At 37.1% G+C, this 15,222-nt stretch overlaps 1 long non-coding RNA gene across 2 annotated transcripts in view; it reads right to left on the bottom strand.

Moving 5' to 3' along the window:
• Nucleotides 1-9,245, bottom strand: part of LOC129534382 (uncharacterized) — a 50,367-nt gene extending 41,122 nt beyond the window's left edge. Inside the window, exon 1 of one of the 2 annotated variants that reach the window (XR_008680969.2) lies at nucleotides 9,095-9,245. This is a non-coding gene — a long non-coding RNA (uncharacterized lncRNA). The remainder of the gene's footprint in view (nucleotides 1-9,094) is intronic. The other variant, XR_008680968.2, reaches the window with a different exon arrangement.
• Nucleotides 9,246-15,222: the final 5,977 nt, after the last annotated feature.

The following is a 15,222-nucleotide window of genomic DNA, read 5'->3' as shown; positions in this document are numbered from 1 at the left end:
TCTCTTCCTTTCCCTTCTCACAGCCTTGGTTCATGATTTTATTCTTTCTTGCCCAACCAGTATCCACAAAATATTAACCTGGCTCCCTATTTCTAGGCACAAAATTGCACAGCAATCTTTCTAACCTGCAGGTCAGACCATGCCCTTCACTCTCTGGCCCATCTCTCTCACCTCATCTCTTCCACTTTCACCTGTGCCCTTTACTGCAGACATGTAGGTCTTTCTTTTCCTAACAAGTTAAGCTTCTTCTTGCTTCCATGTCTACCCATACTGTTCAAAAAAGCCTTCCCCCACGAAACCTCCTCCCATTGTCCTAACCCATCTGTCTCTCGAATCTCAATTGCCTTGTAAATTAGCAACCAAGTATTTATTATACTAGTGGTTCACAGTCTTATCAGAATCCTCCCTGAGAGATAATCAAGAGCACAGGCTCACTGAAGTAGGGGAAGTCCTGGATTTTTGTATTTTTACCAGTTCTCCAGGTGTTTCTGATACTGACCAAATTTTGAGAATCACTGTACTGTATTATTTTAAATTGTTCACAAGTGGTTTCATATAAGCACATATTTTCTCTAACATTATTTGAAATTCTTAAGGAGGAAAAGGATTTATCCTTTGTTATCTCTCTTCCTATGCCACTATACATTTCTGTCATCAATATTATTCATCAGTGATGAAAACTGGAATTCTCTTGTATCAGCTCTCTGCAATATCCTGATTCTGGATAAATTAGGTTGAGGGAGGATACAAATTGCGGAGGGGTAAGAGAAGTAACTTACAGTGAGTGATCAGTTATATATCACCTTGTTATTAATTCTATGGTATACTTGCATATATTATGCTGTTTACTGTTTGATACTTTTAAGAGTTGGCTCTTTGGACATTTTGCCTCTGTGTTAATTACAATGCTAACATATAGATATGCATCAATATTTTTACATGTCACAGATACTTTATTATACATCTAAAAACACATTTTACTCAATACTATAAAGTCAATTTTTAATGTAAAATAAATGTTACTGTCAAATAAAATCACAAAATTTCATAGAGGTTTTACCTTTCACTCAGCCAGTTAATATCACAGTGAACTCTTAACAAAAAATGTTACAATATTGGAAATCTATTGATTTGAAATTAGTCAACAACCTGGTAGAATGCTGTGTACTCTGTGGGCACATAAATGTTTATGGAACACTCCCCACAGTAGTTTGTAACCTAATCACAGAACTGCAGGGAGAGTGATAAAATGTCAGAGGTCATTTAGTTAACCCAACCTCCAGAGAAAGGTGCACCTAAAGCATTTCTGTCAGACTGTCATATAGCTAATGCATAAATTCTCCAAGGAAGAAGAATCAACAAGTCCCTTGATAACCTGTCCCAGTTCCTTACAACACAGCTTTTGGTATATTTCTCCTCTCAGAATCTAGGGCCTTGGCTACTCAAAGTATAGTCCTTGACTTGGGAGCTTGCCACAAATGAAGACACTCAAGCCCCACCTCAGAGCTGCTACATCAGAAACTAAATTTTAATAAAACCTCCAGGCAGTTTATGTGCACTTTAAAGTTCGAGATTCTCTGCTCTAATGTACTGGGCTAAGAATCTAAATAGGAAACAAGTGTTTAAAAGCCATGAACTAGACTTACTAAGCATTGAACCAAAGTGCAGAACATAATTTAACAGTTCTGACTACATTAGAGGTTTCAGGAATAATCAATCAATCCATAAGGATTTGCTGCTGTTTATACTATACTACTCAAGCACAGGCATTAAATTCTGCCTAACACTCCCCAAGACCAGAGAAAAGGGTGTCCATGGAAGATGAGGTCATGGAGAGGGTATTTCCTGACTTGTTTGCAAAAGGATAAGAAATTAGCTTTTTCAATGTTTGGACATAAACTAAAGCAGATGTTACAACACATGAAATTATTTACGACAGGAACACCTTACAGTAGCAAATAAAATATTCTCGAGAAAATGTCAAGTTCCTGTGAACTCAATACCAATTCTTAAAAAAATCACTTCAAAGATTGTTACTGAAAGTAACAATGACTTTTCAGTGATCAAAAGCTATAGTATTTTCCCAACACTATAGATTTAAATTTCTTTTCCAAAATATTTTATCTCTCAGAGTTATTGAAAAATCTATAAACAAGAATATATCCAAGAGCAAGATGATTGACTACAGGTGCCTGGTACCCATGCCAACACAGAAAAATAAAGAAACAATGAATAAGCAACTAAAATTCAAATAGAGTTTCTGAAGGAGAGCACTAGAGTTCAGCAAGGCTGTGGAGAAATCCCCACGGAGCACAGAAACCCAGTATGGCAGCACAGAGAAAAGAATAAAACATCCTGCCTCTGCCACCCTGTCTCCTCCACTGGGATCAGCTCAGAGCCAAGAAGGACATTCCCCTGCAGAGAAAAGGTAAGCAGGAGGTCCCCAGCAGCCCCTATTTCCATGGAAGACACCTGCAGTTCTTGCTGCAAGAGAATCCCACTAGTCCTTACAGGCCCTGAGCCCAGTTTGGGAAGATGTCTGGAATTCACATGGCTACATTGCTGCAGAACAAGAGCACATGTTGTGTACCCTCTGTCTCCGTGACTCAAGCTGCTACAGCACAGTGCCATCTTGAAAGCAGAGCCACTGCTAGACTATGCCCTACTCTGGGCACCAGCAGCCACTACATCTCTCTATCCTCAAGGGTCCTCCATCATACTACCACGCTCACACAAATGGGTGCAGCACTATGATCGCAGCTACTCAGACTCAGTCTGTCCATTTGTTCAAGCAATCATTTGTTTTAAAAATATCATTTTAAGCACTTTTATCCCATGAAGTTTGCTGGCCTCTGGGGATACAAATGGTGAGAAAAAAACCCACAGAGCTTAAAGACTGGTGGGGAACCCATGGAGCATAAGTCATTAATCAACTAATTCCAATAATAATTCTGATGACTACCACAAAAACATTTTTATTGTACCATGGATGCACAGAATTTAATAACGTGACCTCAGTCTGTTGAATCTGCCATTTTGGGCCACGAAGTGACCATGACAATGAAGGCTATGCAAGGCAGAGCTACAAGGTCGAGCCTGGATTCCCAAGGCCTTCTTAGGTTAGAAACCTGCTCTGTGGGGCAGAGTCAGGACACAACTCTGGACTCTTTCCCTCCCAATTTTGACATCAGAGAGAAACAAACTTCTGTCTCGTTCAAGCCACTGTCATGAGAAGTTTTAGTCACAGCCCAAACTAATCTTAGCCAATACAGATTTTTACTAAGACATGAAAGGAACATGAGCCTCCTTGCCTTCCTCCCAATTCCTGGGAGGTAATGATTCTGACATCTGTTTTGTTTTTTTTCTCTGAGACTCATGAGCACAATGCACTGATCAGCATTAAGTCATTAATCAACTAATTCCAATAATAATTCTGATGACTACCACACAAAAAAATTTTATTGTACCATGGATGCATAGAATTTAATAATGTGACCTCAGTCTGTTGAATCTGGATGGCTTCTTGAGGAAGAGACATTTGACTGATATCTGAGAGTTGATGAGAAGTGTCAAAGGCTAAAAGCATTCTAGTCCAAATGTACAGCACATGCAAAGGCCCTGAGGTGGCAGAGCAAGTGGCATAATTAAAGAACAGAAACAAGGTCAGGGTGGTTAAAGTGACATGAATGCTAACAAAAGGCGAGGCTGTAGGGATAGAGAGAGACCTGATTATGAAGGACATTGGAAAGATGTTAACCTAAGAACAGCTAGAAATCTATCAAACGGTTTTAACATAAAATGGCGGGAAGGTGGGCAGGGGAGGAGCCCAACACCATTTGTTTTACATTTTCATGAGGGAAGAAGTTTGTCTCATTCCCCACTGTATCCCTTGCTCATAACAGGCACTAAACATATTTGTGAGATTAATTAATACATGAACAGATAACTTTATGAGTATTATTTTGGCTATAGTGTGGAGAATACTGATAAGAGAGGAGAGCAAGGGGGTACAAGGGAGGCCATTTAAGAGAACTAATTAGAAGGACTTGGTGATGGATTAAATATAGCCAGGGAGAGCAGATGATATCTGGATAGCTCCTAGGTTTCTGGCATAAGCCACTGGGCAGATGACAGCCCCATTCATTGAGAATGGGAAAAGAGCCAAGTGTAAGAAGGAAGGTCACATTATGTCACCAAAAGTAGTTTCCACTTGTATAACCACAATCTGTGAATTCTGTCCAAAAGGTAGTAGGAAATAATGAAAATACATCCAAACAAGCCCAAAATGTAAATCTGGAATGAGAAGTAGCCATAGGTCTCCTGACAACCCTGTTCAGTTCCTTCGGTTTTGAGAGTCATGACTAGAAGTTAAAATAAAATCTCCCTGTGGACACTTATTCTCAGCATTTGTGCAAAGTGATACAGGGCTCAAATAAATCTGAAAAGTCAGTCTGTGTTGATTGGATATATATGGGAAGTAAAGTTATTCAAAGTAATTTGGCTTGGTAACAGTAGAGGTGATGAGGGCTGAAGGTATATGAGTCTCAGGCTTTTTAAAAAAATAAATCACCAACTAGTAGACTTATCACCTGAGTGAGCTGGTGGCCTTTTTGAGAAACTGCTGAATTACCAGCAGGGTTATGGTTCATTATAGCCCTTTCCACCACCCCTCATTCCTCCCACAACAACTACCAAAATCAGAGAACTGACAGAGTGCCCAAACAATGGCGTTGAACAATTTATTTATTTTGTATTTTTTAAAGACAAATTTTTTAAAGTTCAAATTTTATTTTGAACTAATGTAGATTCACAGGAAATTTCAAAAAAAAAAGTGTACAAGGAGATCCTGTGTACCTTTTATTCAGTTTCCCCCAAACACATCAATTTTCATTACTGTAGAACACCATTAAAACCAGGAAATGGGTATCAGTATAGTCCTTACCTTTCATTTTTCAACATTGGCTTACTTGTGTAACTTCCATAGTACATTATATTCATCTCTAGGGAACAGATCATTTTTCTTTGCCCTTGTTTTTTTTTTAACTTTTAATTCAGATTTAGGGAGCATATGTGCTGGGTCTTTTACCTGGGTATATTGCATGATGCTGAGGTTTGGGGTATAAATGATCCTATCACTCAGGTACTCAGCAAGGGCAAGTTTTTCAGCCCTTGCCCACTCTTCTCCTTCCTTCCTTTAGTAGTCCCCAGTTTCTATTGTTCCCATCTTTATGTCCACATGTACCCAAAGTTTAGCTCCCACACATAAGTGAGAATATGTGGTATTTTGTTTTCTTGAATGATTTATTATATCTCTTCAGTTTCATTTGGTCTGAGACACCATGACTCTTAGACTTGATAATATAGTTTACACCAAGGAGAAAAACTTATTACCTAGTAATCCAGTAGACATAAAATGAACTACTTCTATAGGCTTGGAGATTATTTACATGCTTTAAAATTATAAGTCTACAATCCATATATCTAGGAATTCATCTAAAGTAAGAGATGATGTTCAAACATCTTTACCACTGGCATCCTGTTTCATCCTTCTATAGGACAGTAATTTTCCAAAACTAAAATCTCATGGTTTCCCTGAGGTAACAATGATTGACAACATTTTACACTACAGATGGCTGAGCAGATGTACACATAGGTATGGTACCTCACTGCAGACAACCCAGCCAATCAGAGAAGAGCTGAGAATTGCAATCTGAAGCAATTATGAATTCTATCCAGGGAAATCAGAGATCCAACTGGTATGGAATGGTCCCATTTTCAGCTACTTTGGAATTCAGAATTAAACGAGTTTTAAGCCTGATCATGTATTATCCATATCCACAACTAATATTCCCACCATGAATTATACAGGCAACTTCAAAAAATTCTTTGCTTAAACAAAGGAGTTAAGAGCACAGTCCTTGGAGGTAAACAGACCTTTGTTGAATCTCTGCTCTACCTGTGAAAATGTAGGCAAATTGTTTATCCTCTCTAAGGCTCAGGTGCCTGACCTAGAATAGGATGTAATATTGCCTACTTTGTTGGAATGCTGTAAGTATATATGAGGCAAAGTGCTAAGCAAAGTGTTTGGCATATACCAACTACCAAAGGAGAATTAGTAATTTTTAGAATTGCATACATCAATGGCCTGCAAATTATGGCACGAAAAGACTTCATTGTTTCCCTGGATCAGAAGTAATAAGGCACAACATAATGAATCTTGAAAATTCCTACCAAAGCAGAGGATGTAATTTGATAATTTAAGAGGTATAGTCTAAAACATGTAGCTGTAAGAATGATATTTCTCTGAATTGTTTTATCTTTTTAAAAAATGACAGATTGTCATATTCCACAATGTATCATGCATATTTTGAGATTTAAATTAACTCCCTGTCCTCCAGAAATATATAATATAGTAATTCCTATACTTCTTGGTGACATGCTGTGCCTGCTTCTAAGAAGCATAGTGAAGAAGGAAGAACATGTTATGGCTTGGAGGCTTGAGGTTTGGTTCTGCCTCTTACATGGGTAAGTAACTTACCTCTCTAGGCCTTAGTTTTCCCATACGTAGAGGTGGAAGGGAAATATATCTCTCACAGGGTTTGCTTCCACTTCCCTCTCCCACCCTCCCCACCCCCACCCCATTCTACTACTTTCAGCCTTATCACATCCCTAAAGGTGTAATAAGATACTGTTGGCCAGGCACGGTGGCTCACACCTGTAATCCCAGTACTTTGAGAGGCTGAGGTGGGTGGATCACCTGAGGTCAGGAGCTCGAGACCAGCCTGGCCAACATGGTAAAACTCAGTCTCTACTAAAAACACAAAAATTAGCCAGGCGTGATGGCCAGTGCCTGTAATCCCAGCTACTCGGGAGGCTGAGGCAGGAGAATTGCTTGAATCTGGTGGGCAGACGTTGCAGTGGGCCAAGATCGTGCCACTTCACTCCAGCCTGGGTGAAAGAGCCAAACTCCGTCTCAAAAAAAAAAAAAAAAAAGCTACTGTTTAAAAGTATTTATAGAGTCTAGTGCTAGGCACCATGGTAGAGGCTGAGTTAATAAAATATAATTTCATGTCAAAATTTTAAAAGAAAATGCTCATGATGAGATCTGACCTTTTCTGACCTAGCCTGCAAAATCACACAGCATCACTTCTGCTGCATTCTATTGGTTAAAACCAAGTTACTAAGGTCAATCCAGATTCAAAGGAAGGAGACATAAACACTACCACTTAGTGGAAGGAGTGTCAAAAATATGTATACATGTTTTCAAACATGTATGTAGGCAAACTACCCTTAAAGGGTTCTAAATCAACAAATAAGGAAAAGAAAGATGTGCAAGACTGCTATACAGAAAATATAAAACATTATCAAGATTCATGGGTTGAAGAACTTATTTCTGTAAAGATATTAATCTTTATTTTTTAAAAGATTTAATAAGATCCTGATCAAAATTCCAGCAAATGAAAACCAATGTAATTTACCATATTAACAAACTGAAAACAAAAAACTACATGATTATCTTGATAGATAGAGCAAAAGAATTTAACAAAACCCAGTATCTATTGCTGATTTTTACAAAAACCCTCAGAAAATTAGGAATAGGAGAGACTCTTCTCTAGGCTTTCAGGGCATCTACAAAATACTTACAGGTAACATTACAGTTAATAGTGAAAAGTTAATGCTTTCCTCCTAACACCGTGAACAAAGAAACAATGCACATTTTCATCACTTCTATTCAAAACTGCACTAGAGAATCTAGGCAGTGCAATAAGGCAAGAAAAAAAAATATAAGACATCTAGATTGTAAAGGAAGAAGTAAAACTCTTTATATTCATGGACAATATGATTATCTATGCAGAAAATCCCAGGGCATCCTCAGAAAACCTATTACAAAAAATAAGTACTTAAATAATGTTGCAGGATAAAAGATCAATATAAAAATCAATAATCTTTTCATATAGTAGCAATAAGCACATTGAAATTATAAATAAAACAATACCATTTATAATAACATCAAATATATAAAATATTTAGGGATAAATCTGTCAAAAGTGTGTAAGACTTGCATAATAAAAATTATGAAATACTGCTGAAATACTTTGGAGGATACATAAATAAATGGAGAGATATACCATGTTTATGGATCAGAAGATTCAATTTTGTTCAAATGTCAATTCTCCCTACATTGATCTATAAAATCAACGTAATCACAGTCAAAATTCCAGCATGCTTTTGTGCTAGAAATTAATAAGCTTACTCTAAAATCAATACAAGAATGGAAATGGCTTAAAATGGCCAAAATGACATTGAAAATAAGAGAACAAAGTTGAGGACTAACATTACATGATCTCAGAACTTACTTAAAAGCTACAGTAATTAAAAGAGTCTCGCACTGGTGTCAAGATAGACAAGTTGGATAACCATCTGTAGAAAAAAGTTAACTTGTTCCATACCTCACGTTATTTACAAATATTATTTCAAATCGATCATAGGCCTAAATGTAAAACTGAAAACTATAAAACTTCTAGAAGAAAATGTAGAAAAAAACTTAGTGACTTTGGATTGGGCAAATTTTTTTTAGATACAAAACCAAAAGCATAATCGATAATAGAAAAAAATGATAAATTGGATTCCACCAAAATTAAAAACTTGTGTCCTCCAAAAGGCATTCTTATCCCAGCTACTAGGGAAGCTGAGGTTGGAGGAACACTTGAGCCCAGGAGGTTGAGGCTGCAGTGAGCTGTGATCCTGCCATTGCATTCCAGCCTGAGTGACAGAGTAAATCACTTTCTCAAACAAACAAACAAAGATTTTCTTAAGAAAACAAAGTCACAAACAGGGAGGAAATAATTGCAAAGCATGTATCTGATAATACATGCTTGTATCCACAATATATAATGAACTCTTGAAACTCAACAATAAGAAAATTAACAACCCAGTAAACTCTGGAAAAAACACTGGATAAACACTTTACCCAAAAATATATACAGATGGCAGGTAAGCACATGAAAAGATGCTTAACATCATTAGTCACTAGGAAAATACAAATTAAAATCACTTCACATCTATTAGAATGTCTAAAATTAAAAATACTGACCATACCATGTCCCAGTTGAAAATGCTGAGCCGTTGGAATTCTCATACACCATTGGTAAGATGTAATGTTGGGAATGGTAGTCTCATGCACATAGCCTTTTGACTCCCACTTGGCCACACAAGATATCAAGACGTAAAGAGCTCACAAGGCCTGTGCTACTCTTATTCCCTTCTGTAGGAATGCCTTTCGCTTTTGCAAGCTCAGTGTGTGATCCTTTGTTATGCTTAAGCATGTGTGTCACATGGCATCTGGCCAATCCCATTGCTATATCTGTCTTCCTTGTGGGAGGAGACAGGGTCCTTCTACTGTGGCACAAGAGGGGTGCATATGAGAAAATTGCCCTGCATCTGCTGCTGGGAGATACCCACTGGCCATGGGAAATTAACACATACTATTAAAGCTGATCTTGCTCTGTTTCTTCTCAATGTAAGTCAAGTGTTGTTCTATTCAGTGCTTGACTGTGTTCTGTTTTCCTTGCCAACTCTGATACCAAGATACAATGAGTAGATGTTTTTAGAGTCCTCCACTGGGATTAATAACTAATACCAGCATTCTGCTTAACATGTAAAATGGCCAACCAGTTTGGAAAACAGTTGGGCAGCTTTCTAAATAGTTAAACATGTATCTGCTAATGGCCTAACCTTTCCACTCTGAGTAATTTACTCAAGAGAAATAAAAGCATAAGTCCATAAAAGACTTGCACATGAACATACTTAGCAGTTTTATTTATAATAGCCAAAAACAAACCGACCAACATGTTCATCAACAGGTAAATAAACAAATGTATACAATGAAATGCTATTCCACAATAAAAAAAGAATGAACTATTGAAAAAAAACAGAATGAATGAATCTTAAATAAGTATGCTGAGTGAAAGAAGTCAGACCAAGAAAAATGTAAATACTGTATGATTCCGTTTATATAAAATTCTATAAAATGCAAACAAATTATATAAACCATAATAGCAGCAGTTTTCTGCCAATAGGGCACTGGGAAGGATAGGATGGAGGAATTATCAAGGGGCACAAGGAAAGTGCTGGGTGATGGATATATTCATTATCTTGATTCTGGTGATTGCTTCACAGATTATTACACATGTCAGCACTTATAAAATTACCCCTTAAATAAGTACACTTCATTATATGTGGATTATATCTCAATAGGGCTGCTACAAAATTCCAAAAAGATTTTTTTGTGGAAAATTAAAGGCTTTTTCCAAAATTTATATGAAAAAGGCAAAGTGCCAACTATAGATCAGACAATTTTGAAGAACGAAATTAGAGGACATACACTACAAGATATCAAGACTTACTATACAGCTCAGTAATTAAGAAAGTGTGATAATGTCATAAGGTTGGAGAAATAAACCAACAGCATGGATAAGAGAGTTGAGAAACATCCAGTCACTTGATTTATTTTTAAAAATTACACTACAGAACAGTGGGTGAAAAATGATCTTTTCAACAAATGGTGCTGGCTGAATCAGATATTCATGGAGAATAAAATAAATTTTGATTCCTAGCTTATACCATACTCTGAAATTAACTCCAGGTGGATTGTGGATCTCAATGTAAAAAATAAAACAAGAAAATCTATATTAATAAAAGATAACAGAAAATGTCTTTGTTCACCTTGAGAGCAGGCAAAGATTTCTTAAATGGGGCAAAAATAGCACTAATCGCAAAGGAAAAGATAGATAAATTGGGTTACATTGAAATTTAAAACTTCTGTTCATTAATAAATACCATTAAAACAGTAAAAGCAGCAACAAATAGAATAGAGAATTTATACAACATCCAGCAGGATTTGTATCCTACAAATCAATAAGAATAAGACAGCCTGATTTGTTTCTAAAATGGGCAAAAAATTTAAACAGAAACTTTACAAGGTGTCCAACTGCCCAGTGAACACCTGGAAAGGTGGTTAACCCCTTAAGTCAATGGGAAACTGCAGATTAAAATAAAAGTGAGATACCACAACATACCCACAATAGTGGCCAAAATTTTAGCAAGTGACAATACCAAATATTGGCAAGATTGTAGAACAACTGAAACCCTCACATACTAATGGTGGGAGTGTAAGCTGGTGCAACGACTTGGGAATATGGTTTAGCTCACCCATAAATTCAAACAAATATATGCATAACCTAGGACCCTACAATCCTCCTCCTGGTAATAAATTCAACAGAAATTATTATTAATGGGGAATATAATTGGTACAGACTCAAAGAGAACAATTTGTCAGTATCAAGTGAATTCTTGCAATTCTACTCTTAAGAATCTATCTCACAGAAATATTTACCTAAGTAACAAAACAAATTTTTGTATGTAGATATTTGTTACAGTATTATTTGTAGTGGGAAAAATTAGAAATAACCTGAATGTTTATCAATTGGTGCATGGTTAATTAAATTATAGATGCATGAAAATTACCTAAGAATTAAAAAGAATGAAGCAGATCTATATGTATTGGTTGGAAAGTTATCCTACATACATTGTTAAATAAAAAATTTACAGAGCAATATACATGGCATTATTATTTATGAACAGAAAATACAACCATTTAAAATGGTTCAAGTATACATACACGCAAATACAGAGAAAGATCTGGAAAGATAGAAACAAATGGTTAACAGTGGCTCTCTTTGGGAAGTAGGATTGGCTGAGGGCAAGGCATGTAAAGGATATTTAGGTTTTATACTATGTAATTTTAACTACAAAAACATTTTCATGAATTGCTTGCATATTTTTTTAAAAGACTAGTTTTTGTCCTCACAGGGAGCCACTCAGTTGAAGAAGCAATGAAATATAAGCATTATTAGCATTAAAATGAAAGCTGCCTGCTGCAAGTGGAAGGGCATAAGATTGCTGACATAAGCCTTACATTTCCCTTTAAAGGAAACATCAAAATAACAATGGCTTCACTTCCTCCCATCAAGATGAGAAAAGATCTTTCTATAGAACCAGGAGAAGTTACAAGTTTCATAGCTTCTAAAATATATGTAATTCTTTGAAAAAAAAAAAAAATACCAAGGGTGGGATTGCTGACTTGTATGGCAGAGATATGTTTAACTTTATAAGAAAATTTTAAACTGTTTTTCAAGGTGGGCATACCATTTGGCAATCCCACCAGTAGTGTATGAGAATTCTGCTTGGTCCACATTCTTGCAAACTAACTTGGTATTACGCATTTTTTAAAATATATATAACTCTCCCAGTGGGCTACTAATGGTATCATACTGTGGCTATAATTTGCATTTCCTGCTTGCTTTATGTGCTTATTTGTTATATACCGAGTTTCTTTGGTGAGGTATCTGCTCAGATCTTTTGCAAAAATTTTATTTGGTTGTTTTGTCTCATTATCAAATTTTGAAAGTTACTTATATAGTCTGGATACAAGTCCTTTGTTAAAAATGTGATATGAAAATATTTATCCCAATCTTTGACTTGTCTTTTTATTCTTTCAACAGTTTCTTTGAATAAGAAACGTTTTTTAATTTTGATGAGGTGCAACTCAACAATTTGTTCTCTATTTTTGACATTTGTGTCATACCTAAGAAAGTCTTTGCTTAATCCAAGGTCACAAATATTTTCCCCTGTGTTTTCTTCTGGAAGTTAAGTCAGGTTCTACGTTTAGGTCTGGCACCTATTTTCAGTTCATTTTTGCATAAAGTGTGAAGTATGTGTTAGAGTTCATGCCTTGGTATATGGCAGTGCAGTTGTTTCAGCACAATTTGTTGACAAGATTATTCTTTCTATACTGTGGTTGAAAATCAATTGACCATATATGTGTGGCATATTTCTGAATTCTATACTGTTCCATTTACCTATATGTCCATCCATTCACTAATACCACACTTTTATAACAAATCTTGAAACACTGAAATCCTGTACTGGAGTCCTCCAAATTAAGAACACATTTTAAAAATTCATTTTAGCAATTTTAGCTTATTTGCCCTTCTATGTAAATTTTATAATCAGTGTGTAAATTTCAGCTGGGGACATAATTAAATGGAAAGAAGAAGAGAAGGGAGGAGCAGAGGGCAAGAGAAAAGGAGGACAGGAGTAGATAAGACCCCTTGGCATTCAGTTTCTGGCAGAGAACCATTTCCCTGGTAGGATGATGACACTCCTGTTTTAAGAAGCCTGTATGCTAAGCAGATCATTGGGCAGGCCTATGTACCAAGAGATCCCTTCCTGCTTCTCTGATTTATTTTGTACAGCTCTCCAGCTTGCTTTTCTTTTTCAGCCACATTTGTTTATTTTCACACATTCCAGAGGAAGTCATTTGCAACTAGTGTTCTCTTTGCTTGGGATGCCCTGGCCCTCACCACTTCCACCACCTTTAACCTAGTCAATCCTGGCATCCTTCAAGACACAGATTAAGACCCTGAGAGAAAGTCAACCTACATCTCCCAGAACTAAGTTCAGGTCCTATGGTATATTCTCTCAATAATTACAATATTTAATTCCAGTTAATTACTTTTATGAGTAATTTTAGAGCCTGTTTCTAGGGTCGGACTGCTTGGATTTAAATTATATCCCTGAAACCTAATTGTTAGATGCTGTGTTAGTGAGGCTAGGTTACGCTATACAGCAGCACCATATTAACTGGAAAATCCCAGTGATTTAACCTAAAAAAAGTTTATTCCTTGCCCATAAAGTCCACTCTCCAAGGCCCATGTTCAGTGTGGTAGCCTGGCAATCCAGAATGCTTTCATCTGTGGCTCCTCCATATCAGCATCGGCAACCATGATTGCCAAAGAAGCCAGAGCACACAGGGAGTGTCTGTACACGGCCTCTGCCAAAGGGCATCCTCCTCACTTCCATTCACATTGCATTACCTAGAAATAGCCACATGACTTCCCCTAATCATGAGAGGCCTGAGAAGTGCAGTCCTCCATATGCCTAGGTAGAAGGGAAGAATGCAATATGGGCAAGCACTAGTGCAGTGGGTAGAAAATGTTCTTCCAAGATATCTGCAACGGAAAAAAAAAAATTTTGTGAATGGCAAAATAAAGTTGCCCGGGGCAGGTTGTGGGGTCTCTGCAGATGTAAGGATCTTGAGATGGGAAGATTACCCAGGATTAGCTGAGTGGACCCTAAATATAACCACATATATCCTTATAAGAGGGAGACAAAGGGAGATTTTACACAGAAGAGGAAAAGGCAGCATGACACAGAGACAGAAATAGAGGTGATGTGGCCATAGATCAAGGAATGACAACAGCCACCAAGAGCTGGAAGCAGCAAGGAACAGATTCTTCCTGAGGGCCTCTAGAAGGAGAGTGGACCCACTAACACCTTGATTTCAGTCCAGTGATACTGATCTTGAATTACTGGCCTCCAGAGCTGTGGGAGTATAAATTCCTGCTGCTTTAATCCACCAAGCTTATGGTCATTTGTTACAGCAGCCACAGGAATCTAATACAACAAGAAATTTTACAGTAGTAACCAGGGGTGAGTTACTTAACTTGTCTGTGCTCCAGTTTCACATATTTGTTAGAAAGGGATATTAATCGCATTTATCACATAAGGTTGTTATCAGAATTAAATGACCAAACTACTCGAAACAGTGTTTGGCACATAGTAAGCCATTCATTAATTACCAGCCATTGTCAGTTTCCTTGGCTAGACTGTAAGTTTGATGAGAACAAATTATTGTCTTGTTTACAAGAATGCCTGGCTAAGGAGTGAGGCAGAGTTCAGGTATTAGAAGGTGTACCAATCTAAATAAGAGCAACTAGCTGACCTGAGTCATCTAAGCTTCCAAGTACATAATCCTTGAGTTCTCCTTAAGGATCTAACTGGCCCAGGGCCCAGGACCAAGCTGAGCACATGGGAGAGTCAAGAGTCTCTAGCTGCAGATAATGGGGATCTGCAATATAGAGCCCTGGATGGGTTCTTTCATGGCTGAGACTTTACAAGATGCCAAGGAGAAAATGGATGCGCTTTCTCCCTCACAAAAGGAAATCTTACAGACAACAACTTTAAAAATTACCTGCGTATCAGGTAATCAAACACTTTTAAGTGATTCAAAGAACTGAAGAAATTTAACAAAGCCAGTAGACATCCTGAGACAAATGCAGATTCAATTTAGAAGAGAAGCCATAGAGAATTACACACAAG

The sequence above is a fragment of the Gorilla gorilla genome, chromosome 5 (assembly GCF_029281585.2).
Source record: "Gorilla gorilla gorilla isolate KB3781 chromosome 5, NHGRI_mGorGor1-v2.1_pri, whole genome shotgun sequence".
Lineage (NCBI taxonomy): Eukaryota > Metazoa > Chordata > Mammalia > Primates > Hominidae > Gorilla > Gorilla gorilla.
This window is presented reverse-complemented; position numbering and strand designations above follow the sequence as displayed.